General features: G+C 40.5%; 1 protein-coding gene across 1 annotated transcript in view; it reads right to left on the bottom strand.

Moving 5' to 3' along the window:
• The window catches only part of SV2B (synaptic vesicle glycoprotein 2B), a 108,370-nt gene extending 97,548 nt beyond the window's left edge, over positions 1-10,822 (bottom strand). The window contains exon 1 of the mRNA XM_027852136.1: positions 10,692-10,822. The gene's annotated coding sequence lies outside the window, so the exon portion shown is untranslated. The remainder of the gene's footprint in view (positions 1-10,691) is intronic.
• Between the last annotated feature and the right edge of the window lie 3,232 nt (positions 10,823-14,054).

Raw genomic sequence — 14,054 nt, 5'->3', positions numbered from 1 at the left:
GGGAAAAGGGATCCAGCAGAGGGCTGTGATGGTGTCAGAAGCCTGGAGGTTGAGATGTTCCCTGGGCTGGGCTTCTTCCTCCAAGGACACTAACAAAAGGGAAGGAAGAAGGAATGTTTCCTCCCTCAACAATCCTTCCGGCCTTGTAGTCCCCCACCATTGCTATACCACACACACAGACAATGTCATAAACACATCTGCTAGGAGGAGTTCATTCTATTACTCAATAGCATGTCTTACCTCTCCAATCTATTTCTCTTCCTTCTCTCTGTCCCTGAGGGGTGGTGATCATGCTCCTGCCCCTTGTATCAACAGTCCATAACCTCATGCCCCAGAGATTTTCCTTGAAGCCCTTTGGCTCTTCAGGATACTAAGGCTCATCCTTCAAGTAGGGGAGAGAACATTTGTTAGAACATTTCAGGAACCCTCAGATGGGCTAGGGGACAGAAAGAACTAGAGCAGTACTGGAAAGTAGCACTGGGAACCTCAGCCCTGTGCTAAGTAAATGGGGAACAGGGGGCCCCACTTATAGAGGAGTCATCGCTACTGCCTTTGGTTTTGTTTTGTTTTTTTTAATAAGTGTATTTGGCATTCAGGGAGAGAACTGAGAAGCAAGCTATACAAGATGTGAAACAAAATTAATGAGACTGATTTTGTTTGTAGCTTATGGAATCGCTTTCATTTCTTATAGTCACAGATTGTATTAAGGAAAACCATCAACATTGGCATGTATGTGGAAACTAGCAAAGAAAAAAGAAAAACTCTAAGAACTTGGTTTGTCTGTACAAAGGTTATGGTAATCACAGCCATTCTTATATCAATTCAGTTGAATAGGCATTTATCAAACAACAACTACCTACTAGTTACTGGGAATACAAAGACCAAAATTTAAAAAAAAAATTAAAAACAGTCTCTATCCTCAACAAGATTATGATCTACCTACCCTTTGTGCTTAATTATGATGGAACCCAAAATCAGTCATACACATTATAAAATCTATTACAATACCTTGCACACAAGTAGAGCAAAATAAATGTTGGCTCAGTTGTCAGATTGGCTCTAAGTGCTGTTTGATTACATTGTTAAAATCTGCTCATAACATTCCGTCTCCCACCTCTGGACTTCCTCTCAGGTTGTTGTCCATGCCTGAAATGCACTCACTCCCTTCTCAACTCCATCCTGTACAATCAATCCTTGGTTTCCTTCAATACTCAATTTATGTGTCACCTTCTCTTTGGAAGACCCTGTTGATCCCCCAGTTGTTAGGGCCCTCTCCCTGGGGATTACTTTGATCAAGTTTGCATATATCACGTATTTATTTTTCCATGTACATATCATTGCCCCTCAATAAGCTCCTGGAACTTATGGACTGGTTGGTTTTTGCCTTTCTATCCCAAGTGCCTAGCATGGTGCTGGACACATAGTAAGTGCTTAATAAAGACTTGTTGAATGAATTAATGAACAAATGAATGCTAGGTCTTCAGAATTTGTCTACATTGCATGGTAGCATAATCATATACTAAAAATACAGAAGGAAAAAAGAGAAAACACTGCAGTATGTGTCTACATGGCAAAAAGAAATAAAGTTCACCAGGCCTAGACTGGCGGACAGTAGATGTCTTAATGACTGTTATCAATTGCTATCCAATCAATAAAACTGGAGCATTCCATATTGACCATGGAAGAAAGATAGTTGCCATTTTAGCCGTGATAGCACATTTTATGGACTGTACCCAAACATTGTCTCTGGGGCAAAGGCAGAGTAAGTCTGAGGAGAGCAAAATACTTCAGTAAAATGAACCCTCAACCTGACACACAGTCAGCCACACAGACATCAGTTAGTCAGTTGGAAAGCTGAGCGTCCACCATCGGTTGTGGCACAAGAGCAGGTATTGATGAGACACACCTTCAGACTTAAGGCGCCATACTCCAGACACTCAGTTATCAGCCTAACTTTCCTGGCCAACAAGAAGCTAATTTACCCAGCTGTCTGTGAGATAGATTCATTTATAACTTGGGACACATAATGCCATCTTTCTCCAAAAGTTAAATTATAAAAACCCGAATTGAAAGCACTCTACCAAATAACCCACTGGGGAAAATCTAGAGAGAAATGAATTTTGTTCATTTAACAACTACAACCATGACAATACTGATTTATTAAGCACAGATAGGCACAGGGAATACAAAGACAAAACTGTACCTGTCCTCAAAGAGCTTCCATTCGACTGGGAGGAAGATCCTAATTCCCAGTATGCTTAGCCAGCCCCAGAAGGCAGAGTTGTTAATTCATGTTCAATGACCTGTTGAAGTGATGAATCATAGGGAAAAATATACCTGTCCAAGTAGGTTGTTTACAACTCTGACAACCTATAGATGTATGAATCTATGGAGCAGCCCAAAGAAGGGGAAGAAAAGGCAATTACCTCCACCCTGCCCCCAATCTATCTCTATTTTTCTGAGCAATCCATCAAAACTTCAATGATTCAAACCAATTAAAAGGAAGATCTGCCTGAATTATAGAAGGGCAGATGAGGAAGGAGTACAGCAAGAAGAAAGAACTTGATAAGCAAAAATAAACTATTGTAGATATTCTCACTATTAAAACAAAATCTACAGTGAAATACAGATCAATGAATTTTTAAATCTATAGTAATAGTTACCATGAAGCAATACATTCTTGATCATGCAGCTCTACCTAAGCAGCAGCCAAGAAAGCCAGCCACGATCATAACTGGTACTTGTATAGTGCTTTACATAAGTTTGACCCATACAACAGCCTGGTAAGAGAGGCAGGGAGAGTATTATCCTTGTTTTACACACAAGGAATAGGAAGTTCAGAAAGTTGACATGTCTAAGGTCACACAGGTAGTAAATACCAGAACAAGGATTTGAATTCAAGTTAGGTACCACTTCCAGCTGCCCCACAGTTTCACCCAGGAAGTATTATCAAGTTGCCTGCTTTCACCAAAACCATATACTTCAGCGCTGTTCTTCTAGCTTCAGAAAAGATACACAAGTAGAATGATTACATAATCATAAATGAAGACCACAGAATCATAGATTTAGGATCTAGAAAACACAGAGAGAACATCTAATTTAGATCCCTCATTTTTGCAGAAGAGGATACTGAGGCAAAAAAAAGGCAAAGTGATTTACCCAAGGTCACACAGGTAGCAAGGAGTAGAACTAAATCTTCTCTGACTAAATCTTCTCTTTCTGATGTGCCATTCTTCTTCCCATACATGACACTCTTTCTTCTGCAGAGGAGGAGCTTGACAAAAGATATCTTTTACCATTACCTTTTATAAATGCATGCATTTTGAAAGCATGCTCATGAAAGAAGATGGATCAGCCAAAAAGAAGGAAAGGTAACTGGTAAACAGCCAATAATGTCCTCATGATGTCAAGAGAAAGTAAGGAAGGCTCCCAGCATGTTGGGTGGATCTTCTCTTCCCGATCCTGTGAATTACATAGGATAAGCAGGCATGGATGGGTTGTTATCCATCTGAATCATTGGAGGGAAAACCCATAATTCATCACTGAGTCACAGGAGTATTGGTCGACACATTTTTAGATGCTAGAAAATTCCATCTAAAGGGAGGTATTTATTTTGCTAAAGTTAAATCCCATGAGTTACAATCATAGACTAAAGCCTCCCCTGGAAAGTCACATGCCTGAGGCACAATATTCAAACTTTGCCTGAAAAACCATTCACCAGCTCTTACTAGAAGCCTTTGCATAGTATTGTCGATAAGGTATTCACACAAAACAATCACTCACAGCAACATCCCAATGGACAAATAAATAACTCCTGAGTTCCTTTGAAAGTATCCATTAATCTAACCTAGGTAGATGTTCTCTCTGAAAGCATGAAGAGCCACCCATGGTATAGGCTTGATGATCTATTGCAGCTATTAATTTCTAGGGCAGCACCCTTCTCATCATTTATCTTAATGTACAACTTGAATGCACAGAATTTTTTTTTTTCTGGAAGGTGGAGAGGAGCTGAGGAGAAGTACATGGTTCTGTAACTAGATCTTTCTAATGCTTCTTGCATATTTATCTTGTTTTGAAAGGACTCTAGCTAATGTTGTTTTCTCCCTCCTGCTCTCAAGTTCTGCTGATTTATATGTGCTCAGATTTTCTAAGGCCAGTCCTTTCTAACTTGATCCTTATCAAAAGCTATTTCTGCAAAGGTCATCATTACTTACTAATTTCTTTAAGCTCATTTTTCTTTTTAATGAACCTCTTTTTTTTTAAGTACTGCCCAACGATTGGGCTATTTTAAAGGCATCATTCATTCTATTTCCCTTATCATTAATAATGGGATATCTCAAAAGCCTCTTCACTTGCTCCTTCATGACAGGAAATGCCTTGCTGATTCTCTTATACCTTTGCAGGAACTGATAACAATTTAGCTTCTTCTGTATGACAGCTTCTCCTTAGCATCTCTTCTTTTGAAAGCAGTCCATAGTAAATGTCACAGTGAAGAGCTAGATTCAATTGGCTATTAATTATGTTACTACAAAATGCACAATCTCCTTCCACATGTTTGCAATTTAATACTTCTAATTGGGGATAACCCTCTTCCTTACATTTCTTTTCACTTTCTGAAGTATACAGCATAGTGAAGAATTCATCTTTAGTTTTCTGACATGGAGCAGGAGGTTCATAAGATTGAGACACGTATATGGTGTCTTCTGAGAGGTAAATGAATCTTAACAAAATTCAGTGGGTTCAGTGAGCTGCCTGTCATTTAGTACTTAGGAAGATGGATGAAGAGAAGACACCTTCTATTTACTTTTTTTTTAAATAATTCTGAATTGAATCAACACCAGAAATAAAAAAGGAAGAGCAGTATCATATACAAAGTAGAAGAGAAAAAAGAGGATTATGTATGGAACCACAACTGTCTATAATGTACAGCCTGCTTTTGTTTTAAAAGTATATAATAAATTCAAAATGTTATTTTCAAAATTATATGGCTTGTCTCTGTTTTCCTGTGAAATTCCTTCTGTTCTATTTTGTGCGTTTTTAAATGCTTCAGTGACTCTCTTTTCTTTCCTGTATTTCTTCTTTGGGTGGAGGGGGATATACTATTTTAAGCACCCTGCTCCCCAACCCTAATCGGGGTTCTAAGACACTCCAATCTGCCATTTACTTATCAAAATGAAGGAGAAAATTCAGGAGTACCACACTCCAAAACAAATAGAATCATAGCCATGAAGTTGAAAGAAGCCATCTTGTTCAAACTTCTCATTTTAAAGAAACCAAGTATCAGGGAAGTTAAGTGATATTACCAAATGATCCTACTATCTGAACCCAGGTCTTCCAACTCCAAGGTTTATTTCATTGTACCATGCTATGTAGAAGCTTTGGGAAGGACTAATAAAAGATGTACACTAATGCTGAGCCAAAGGGCCCCTGAACTAGCAAGTTTTGTGACATTTCCATTTCCATAAAGATCCAGGATACTTACTACTATGGACTTTTAAAAATCTTCCTTTCCCCTTGGGCATACTTGCTTAGATCTCCTCAAACTCTCCTACAATCCCTCTTGTCTCCCTGCCTAATCTTTCTTTCCTTCCCTCCTCTGAGCAAACCAACCCTCTTCTCCATTTCCACCCTTGTAGAAGGAGTTCAGAGTGCTGCTCCACTCTGATCTTCCCTCCCTTGCCAACAGTTGTAGGCCTATGTAGGCCCCACAAATGTAGGACACCAGCTACAATCCATCATCACTCATCCTTACCATCTTCCCTACTGTAGCACCTTCCAAAACCTTTGCTATCTTCCCTTTAGCTAACCCCTCCTGTATACATTGTTTCTCCCAATTACAATGTGAGTTCCTTGAAAGCGGAGGCCATCATGCCTTTTTATTCATATCTTCAATATTTATCAAAGTCTTTGGCACATAGTAAGCACTCAATAAATGTTACTTAATTCATTTATTCCTGTAATTCTTTGTTTGCTACTTTAAACCCTTGTTTCACAGGATTTCAGGCATTCAGAGTTGGAAAGGACCTCAGAGGCCATCTAAGCCAATCCATACATGAATAAGAATCCCTACTACAACATGTTTGGAAAGTGGTCATCTTGCTTTTGCTTGAAGACTTCCAGTAAGGGGCAATCAAACACCCTTCAAGAAAAGCCCACTCCACTCTGGGATAGCTGTAATTGTGACGAAATCTTCCTTAATGTAAAGTCTAAATCTTCCTCTCTACAACTTCCATTGCTTTGACTAATTTCTTCTAGGGCCCAAAAGAACAAGGCCAATCCATCTTCCACCTTATAGTCCTTCCAGAGTCCAGAAAATAACTTTCCTCTCCCTCCATAGGTCTTTTCTTCCCCCGGCAAAACATCATTACTAATTGAATCATTCTCTATCTTCACAAACCACAAAATACTGAATGAAGAGGAACTTGAAGAATGCATAGTGATGGCCCAAGCCTTGGTGTTTAGGGGAGAGAAAAAGCTGAGACAGAGGAAACAAGAACAAAAGAATGTTTGGGGATATGGGAGAGATAGAGGATTTACATCAACAGAAGAGCTACATGGAACTACATGGCCCTAGATAAAAGAGACAGAGTTTGACCTGAAGAATAAGTTATTATCCTCTTTGGCACTCTTTCAATTTCAGTAATACGACATGTGTTGACCATGAGCTAAGCAACACTCAATCAAAGCCACTCAGATACTGGATGATCCACTCGCTGCACTGGAGAGTAGAGGCTAACCCAAATTCTGAAACTGGAATCAAAGTTGTCCATGAGACTCATTAAAAAGGATCTGAGAAATAGAGGCATATTAACATGTGAGATCACAGGCACAAAGCCAGAGGGAGGTGCTAGGAGATGGCCGGTGTTATTGACCAATAACAATTTATTAGCCTGATCTCTAATTTCTTTTATTTAGGGAGCTACTAGTGAGGTAATTCTTTCCACCAATGCAGATCAGCACCTGTTCTTCAACTTACACTATTAGAGAGTTACCTGGGTCATTCACAGGTTAAATTACTTGCCCAAGGTCCCACAACCACTATATGTCTCAGGTGGGACTGGAACCCAAGTCTTTCTGACTCCAAGTCTGGCTCTTGATCAAGCACACCAGGTAAAAAAAGAACCCTTGCTCTAACGCATGACTTCCACTCTCCATTCTCATATCACAAACTAGAAGAAGGTACTTTTTTCCCTCTAGCCATTTCCCTTAGTGATGCCCAGAGGAAAGGTTCTTCTTTAACAACAAGCACCCAGAAGGGAGAAGTCACTCGCTACTTTCGCTCTCAGTAGAGACTGATTGAAAAGAGGGTATCAGAACCAAAATGCATGCTCTACTGCCATCTTGTCATTTGGCCATGTTTGCTAAATTAGCCATACAAGTTATTTTGATTTTAGTATCTAAACTCAGAGCTTATTTTTTCCGTTCAGGACTTTAGCTTACTACACAGGAGTAGCGGTTATCATAACTTAATTAGAAACATAAAATCATAGAATAATAGAGCTGGAAGGGACCTGAGATAATTTAGTCCAAACTCATCTTACATATGAGGAAACTAAGTCTCAGAGAATAAAAATAATCTGACATGAAAACAGCTCAATAATGAAAAGTATCGCAGGGGCAAAATCATGAGAAAAATTAATCAGACTTTTAAATAGACTTCTTCCCCTTCCCAAAAAGGAGCAAAGTGACTTTAAAATCATATGTCCTTTATAATAAAAAGTGGGATATTCTACAAGTAACTGTAAGTACAGTAGTCTAGTGTTTAATAAACCCAAAGATCCCAGTTATTGAGGCAAGAGGTCACTATTCTACAAAAACTATTGGGAAAATTAGAAAGCAGTCTGATAGAAACTAGGTATAGACAAACTCATGCCATATGTTAAAATAAGCTTCAAATAGGTACATAATTTAGACATCATAAACAAATTGGAGGAGCAAGGGAAAAAGTACTTGTCAGATCTACAGATAGGGAAACAGTTGATGACCAAACAAGAGAGGGAGAAGATCACAGAAGATAAACAATTTTGATTATATAATATTAAAAATTTTTGTACAAACAAAACAAATGCAGCTAAAATTAGAAGAGGAACAGGTAAACAGTAAAAACCATTGCAGCAAGTTTCTCTGATAAAGGGCTCATTTCTAAAATTATAGGGAACTGATTCAAATTTGTAAGAATTAGAGCCATTCCCTAATTAATAAATAGTCAAAGGATATGAACAGTTTTCAGAGGGAGAAATCCAAACTATCCACGGCCATATTAAAAAATGTTCTAAATCTCTAATAATTAGAAAAATGCAAATTAAAACATCTCTGATATTCCAACTTATAGTCATCAGATTGGCAAAGCTGGCAAAAAAAAAAGAAAAATGACAAATATGTGGGGCTGTGGGGAAAAGGGCATTATTTTACTGTTGGTTGAGCTGTAAAGCGGTCCAGACATTCTGGAAAGCAATTTGAAATTACACCTAAAAGAGCTATTAAATTGCTCAAAACTTTTGACCCTAGACCTCCTGATGGGCCTATACACCAAAGGGATAAAGAAGAAAGGGGCTTAAAAAATATTTATAGCAACTCTTTTTGTGGTGGCAAAGAAGTGGAAACTGAAAGGGGCATCCGTCAAGTGGGGAACAACTGAACAAGTTACGGCATATGAATGTGATGGAATACTATTATACCATAAGAAACAATGAAGGGGATGGTTTCAAAGAAACTTCCATCTTGGAGGTTTGGCTCCACCTTTGGTTCTAAAGACCCTCTATCACTCAGGCTTAGAGTCTTCTAGTAACTCCCGCTTACTTCCTTTATGGAGATCCAAAATCCATTTCAGGGATGCTCTGCCAAATAAGCTCCACAGAACTATGCAAGCCTTAAAGTCCCTGTCCTCCCCGCCCCAACACACACACACACACACACACACACGTTCCCTCCCTCAGGGGCCCCAAAATACTTTCAGTTTTGCCAGACTAATGACTCTGAGCCAGTATAAAACCTAAGTCTAGAGGGTAAAGTCATTATCTTTCTTTCACCTGGTTCCATTCCTACCTATCTCCAGAGTTCATGAGTAAATTAAGCATATTACAGAGTAGATTATTTTCCTATGAAACCAGTGGACCCAGTGCTCATTGTACCAGTTCCATGATTTTCACTTCAACTTCATGATCCCAGAAATAAACAATGCTGTAGGATATGGGACAGTCAAGAAAAACATTCAAAGTTCCCAATATTTAGAATGAAACTAAATATGAAAAAAGAAGGTCTCTATTTGCTATACAAGTGGAGCAAAGGGTGAAATAAATTTAAAAAATCCATAATTATGTGATTATGAAAAACCACATAATCATAGATTTAGAACTAGAGGAGCCTCATAGGTCATCTAATCAGACCCCTTAGAGGTGAAATGACTTCTTCAGTGTCTCACAGGTAGCAGCAGCAGAGCCAGGATTCAAACCCAAGTCTTTGACTTTAAACCCAGCACTCTTTCCACAGCATTTCACTATTACCTTCTTTATAGTAATAAATCCTTCAAGAGAAGAGTCCAGGGAATATAAAATAAGATATTTCATCTTAGTAGGGATAGGGAAAAACAATGGCTTCAGGAATATCCAAAGAGCATAATTATCCCCCTTTCCATGGTAGCAGGCAGGCTATTATAGCAATAACAAGTCCATTATCATAGCTCAGCAGTTATAATTCTGGTCAATCTCAGAGTTCTGACAGCTTAGACTAAAGGCTCATCCTGCCTTCTGCTCTGTCACTCCAAGGTTACCCCTAGATAATGGGACTCTAATCCTAGGATTTAATGATTAGCAATGGAAAAGCTCTTCTGCCAAAGGCATCCCTAAGGCAATGACCATCAAAGATAGACTTGCAGCCAGTCATAGTCAAGAATCTCATTTCATTTTGGTCTTTTGATCTTGGGTTTACTGCTCTTACAAGTTACATTTAGAAGCAGACTTTCTCTTTTATAAACCCCTAGTGAGTTTTCACCCATTTCTCTCTGTGTGTGACAAACTCTGACAATTTTTGCCAGACATTCTGGGATAGGGGTGAGAGGCAGACCCCTGACAAGGCAAAAACACCCTAGGTGAGAAATCTGAAATTTAAAAACTGGACCTTGACTCATTGCAAAGTAAATATTTATGTGCCATAAATAGGATTATCTGGCCTTAAAAAATACACATTTCTATTAAAAAAAAAAAACAAAGCAGGCCTCATTGCATCTCCTTGCATTTATAGATTTGAAGCTATAAAGGATCCATTCCATAATCGTATAGAGGAGCAAGTTGACACCTAGAAAAGTGAAATGATTTGCTCCAGGGATGAAGATAACTAATGGTTCAACATATTAATTTTTAAGTAGCAAGGCCAGGATTTGGACTCAGGTTTTCTTACCTCAAATCCAGCATTTTTTCACTCCCTCATGCTGCAGTACCCTAGGCAGCTGCATAGTGTCAGTCCCCAGTTATGGTGAAAGGTCTATCTCCCTCTCATTCCTTCCCTCCCTTTCTTTAACCTAATTTTAACTTTTATAAGGTACCTCATGATCACACCCTCAAGGCTTGTTCTCCCAGACTCTTTATAATATGACTTCACTAACCTTTCCAAAGTGATGGAGAATTGTGCTAAGCTTCCGTTACACACATACACACACACACACACACACATACCCCTTGACTAAGACTACTGACCTTTCTCGTTCTCCTTTGCAAGACATCATCATTGTCCTACTCTCTCTTAGTGAATCTGCCTTGGACTCTCTTTGTCTTGACTCTCTTGATAATTTCAACTTTTCTTTATGCTATCTCCACAATATCAATAATTTCCTGTCATGGGATTCGTTTGGGAATGGTGCTCTGCCACGTTAGGGTTCCTCCCTGTGGGGAGTTAAGGGTCACAGTCTGTTGCGTGAAAGCAAGGAAGTCTTAACTGACCTCTCCTTTGTGGACACGCAGCAATCGTGACTGGCTCGGCCCTCCTCTGACTGGATGAGTGCCTCCCTTCATGCCCCGGACACACCCCGGACCTGAGGCTTTCAAGCGGAGTGGGATAGCTAGGACTGGCTGTAGGGCTCTGATCACAAGATCCCAAGGTGCCTTGAGGGCTATAAAGGTCACACCCAGCTTACAATAAACAGGAGCTTCTGCCATCTTGCTGTCTCCCGCCTCATCCATGTGTCTCCGGGTTACTGAGTATTGAGCTGGTCTCATGCTCACCACTGCAGCAGCCGCAACAACTGGCGTCCATCGTGGGGCAGATCAATGACAGGCCTGACAGATACCCCACGGGCGGAGTCTAAACTCCATGAATAGTGCATCGGCAAGCTTTCAGCTTTCAGCCCGATGGAATCCAGTCTCCCAGACGTTTCCTGTCCTTGGGGGCGGAGAAGGTAAAGGTTTCGCTTTACACAATGGGGCAAAATATAGGGCTTCTCCTTCCCACAGATGAGGAGAATTATGCCAGAGCTTTATATAAGGTAGCAAAGAATGAGGGAATAATGATACACCTAAAAGATCTTAGAAAATTTGTGAGGTTGGTTTTTCAGGTATCCCCCTGGCTCCCAGAACAGGGTTGCTTTGAGCCAGGGAGATGGAAGGTGTTTGGGGAGCAGCTGACCTCGTATGATGGTACTTGCCCTGGGAAAGTTAGGCTTTTAGACTATACCATCTACAATCTTGTAAAACAGGTTCTGATGAATCAAAAGCAAAGAGAAGTCCAGTGCTTTCCAGTCTGTACTCAGACAGGTTCCTCCCTCCCCTCCCTTTCTGTGAGCAGACTCTGCTCTCCTAAACCAAGAGAGGATCTCCCAGACCTCCCTCTCTGGTCACCCCCAGGACACTATTCAAACTTGTATCCAAACTTGGGGGAGCTGGAGGACACTTTAAGAAACTTGGTAGTGACCCCTCCCGAGAAACAGGGATTGTGGGAACAGGATAGTAAGGAATTTCCACCCACGAGAGCAGATATTCCTGCACAGGATGTTAGAGGAAAAAAAGAATTTCTTGCTGCTCCACAGACTTTGGGAAGTGGGTGTGGCCACCTTGGCGTGCACCCAACAACGTCCAGAGGTGAAGAATCACCATTACAAAAGGGCGTTAGAGAAGCAAAAGAAAAGGGTGTGGATGTTAGTGAATGGGATATTGGCCTCTATCCGGTCTTTGGAGAACCTGATCCCTTTAATCCAGGGCAGGTACGGAGGAGGCATGAAAGTATTCCTTTTAAAACCTTGCTGCAATTAAAACAAGCAGTTGTCCAATATGGACCTACTTCACCTTTTGTAATGTATCAATTAGAGGTTATATCTAAATCTATTTTGTGTCCAAATGATTGGAAAGCAACAGCCCGTGCAGTTCTGATTCCCAGAGCTGCTGTCTTTTGGATGGCTGAATTTGTAGATCAGTGCCGTATGGTTTCATACCAATTGGCACCTGGACCCCAAGGAAAAGCCCTCTTTGAACAGATGAGTGGCACAGGGGATTTTGCTACCACTGCCCAACAGCTAGGATATGCTGAGGAGGGCTATCATAGAATTGCAGTACAAGCTAGAAAAGCTTGGTCTAGGATGCCAGAAAAGGGGCAGGCAAAGGAGTTTATGACTGCTGCCCGGCAGAAACCTACTGAGACTTTTGTTGACTTTGTGGCTAGAATTCAGGAACTAGTTGCACGAACAATGGGAGAAGTAGAAGGGACTGAAATAGTCATAAAATCACTACTTAGAGAAAACTGCAATGAAGACTGTAAGAAAGCCATGCTAGGTTTGCCTAGGGACGCTACCTTACAGGAAATGATAAGGAGATGTGAAAAGGTAGGGACTCAGTGTTTTCACTTTGAGTTGATGAATCAATTTTTAGCAGAGCATAAGTCAGGGGAAAAAAACAGGGAAAACATGCTATCAATGTGGGAGAGAAGGGCACTTTAAGAAAGACTGCAAGTCAAACAAAAGGCGCCCTGCCACACCCTGTCCAAAATGCAAGAAACCAGGGCACTGGGCCTCTGAATGCAGGTTGGGAAACGGGCGCAGGGGCTCTGCGGGAGCCCCGAACACTCATCCCATGGGAATGACAGTACAGGAATCAAACCCTCTCCCAAAGGAATGGGGAAAGAAATACATGACTCTAGCTGCCCAAGAAAAACAATTCGAGTATTGAAACTGAGAAGCTTAGATAATTTTAGACTGCCACCCCATGCTGTCTGTAACGTCCCACTCATGGACCAACAGGAATTGGGGCCAGAATTTTCCTTAGGTACCATGTCACCCCCATATCAGCACTACTCACATACAGTCCCAGTTATTCAAATGTATAAGGGCTCCCTCTCTCACCTCACCATGATTAACACTAACAATGATGATACCTATATTGAAAGGGGACAGTGCGTGGCTCAAGCCATCGCCATCACTGCAGAATTCCACATAGAAGACCCTACCATAATAAAAGGCCCACAGACAGTCTGGGGGTCAGGAGCATTTTTTACACAAGCCGTCTCTATGGACTGTCCCCTATGTACTATAAGTGTAGAGAAACAAAAATTTACAGGGTTAATTGATACTGGGGCTGATAAATCAGTATTCCCTGCAGACCAGTGGCCACCTTGGTGGCCTAAGGAATTGGCTTATACCTTTCTACGAGGTATAGGAGGTAATCAAGAAACAGAAATCTCTACACGTCCCCTCACATGGGAAAAAGACAATAAAAGTGGCATGTTCCATCCATATATCACAGCAGGATTACCTCTTATTTTATGGGGACATGATGTTCTTACAGACATGGGTGTTACAATCAGCACAGATTTTTCATAGGGGCCACTGATGTTTCATTAACAGCACATAAATTAGTTTGGCTTACAAAAGAACCAGTGTGTGTTGATCAGTGGCCCCTGACACAAGAGAAACTCACCGCCTTACATTCTTTAGTACAAGAGCAATTACAGCAGGGACACATAGAGGAAAGCTCTAGTCCATGGAATTCTGTATTTGTCATTAAGAAAAAATCAGGAAAATGGAGAATTTTAATAGATTTAAGGGAAGTAAATAAAAGAATGGAAAACATGGGCCC

This window comes from Vombatus ursinus, unplaced genomic scaffold (genome assembly GCF_900497805.2).
Source record: "Vombatus ursinus unplaced genomic scaffold, bare-nosed wombat genome assembly UNPS02009205.1, whole genome shotgun sequence".
In the NCBI taxonomy this organism is placed as follows: Eukaryota; Metazoa; Chordata; class Mammalia; order Diprotodontia; family Vombatidae; genus Vombatus; species Vombatus ursinus.
This window is presented reverse-complemented; position numbering and strand designations above follow the sequence as displayed.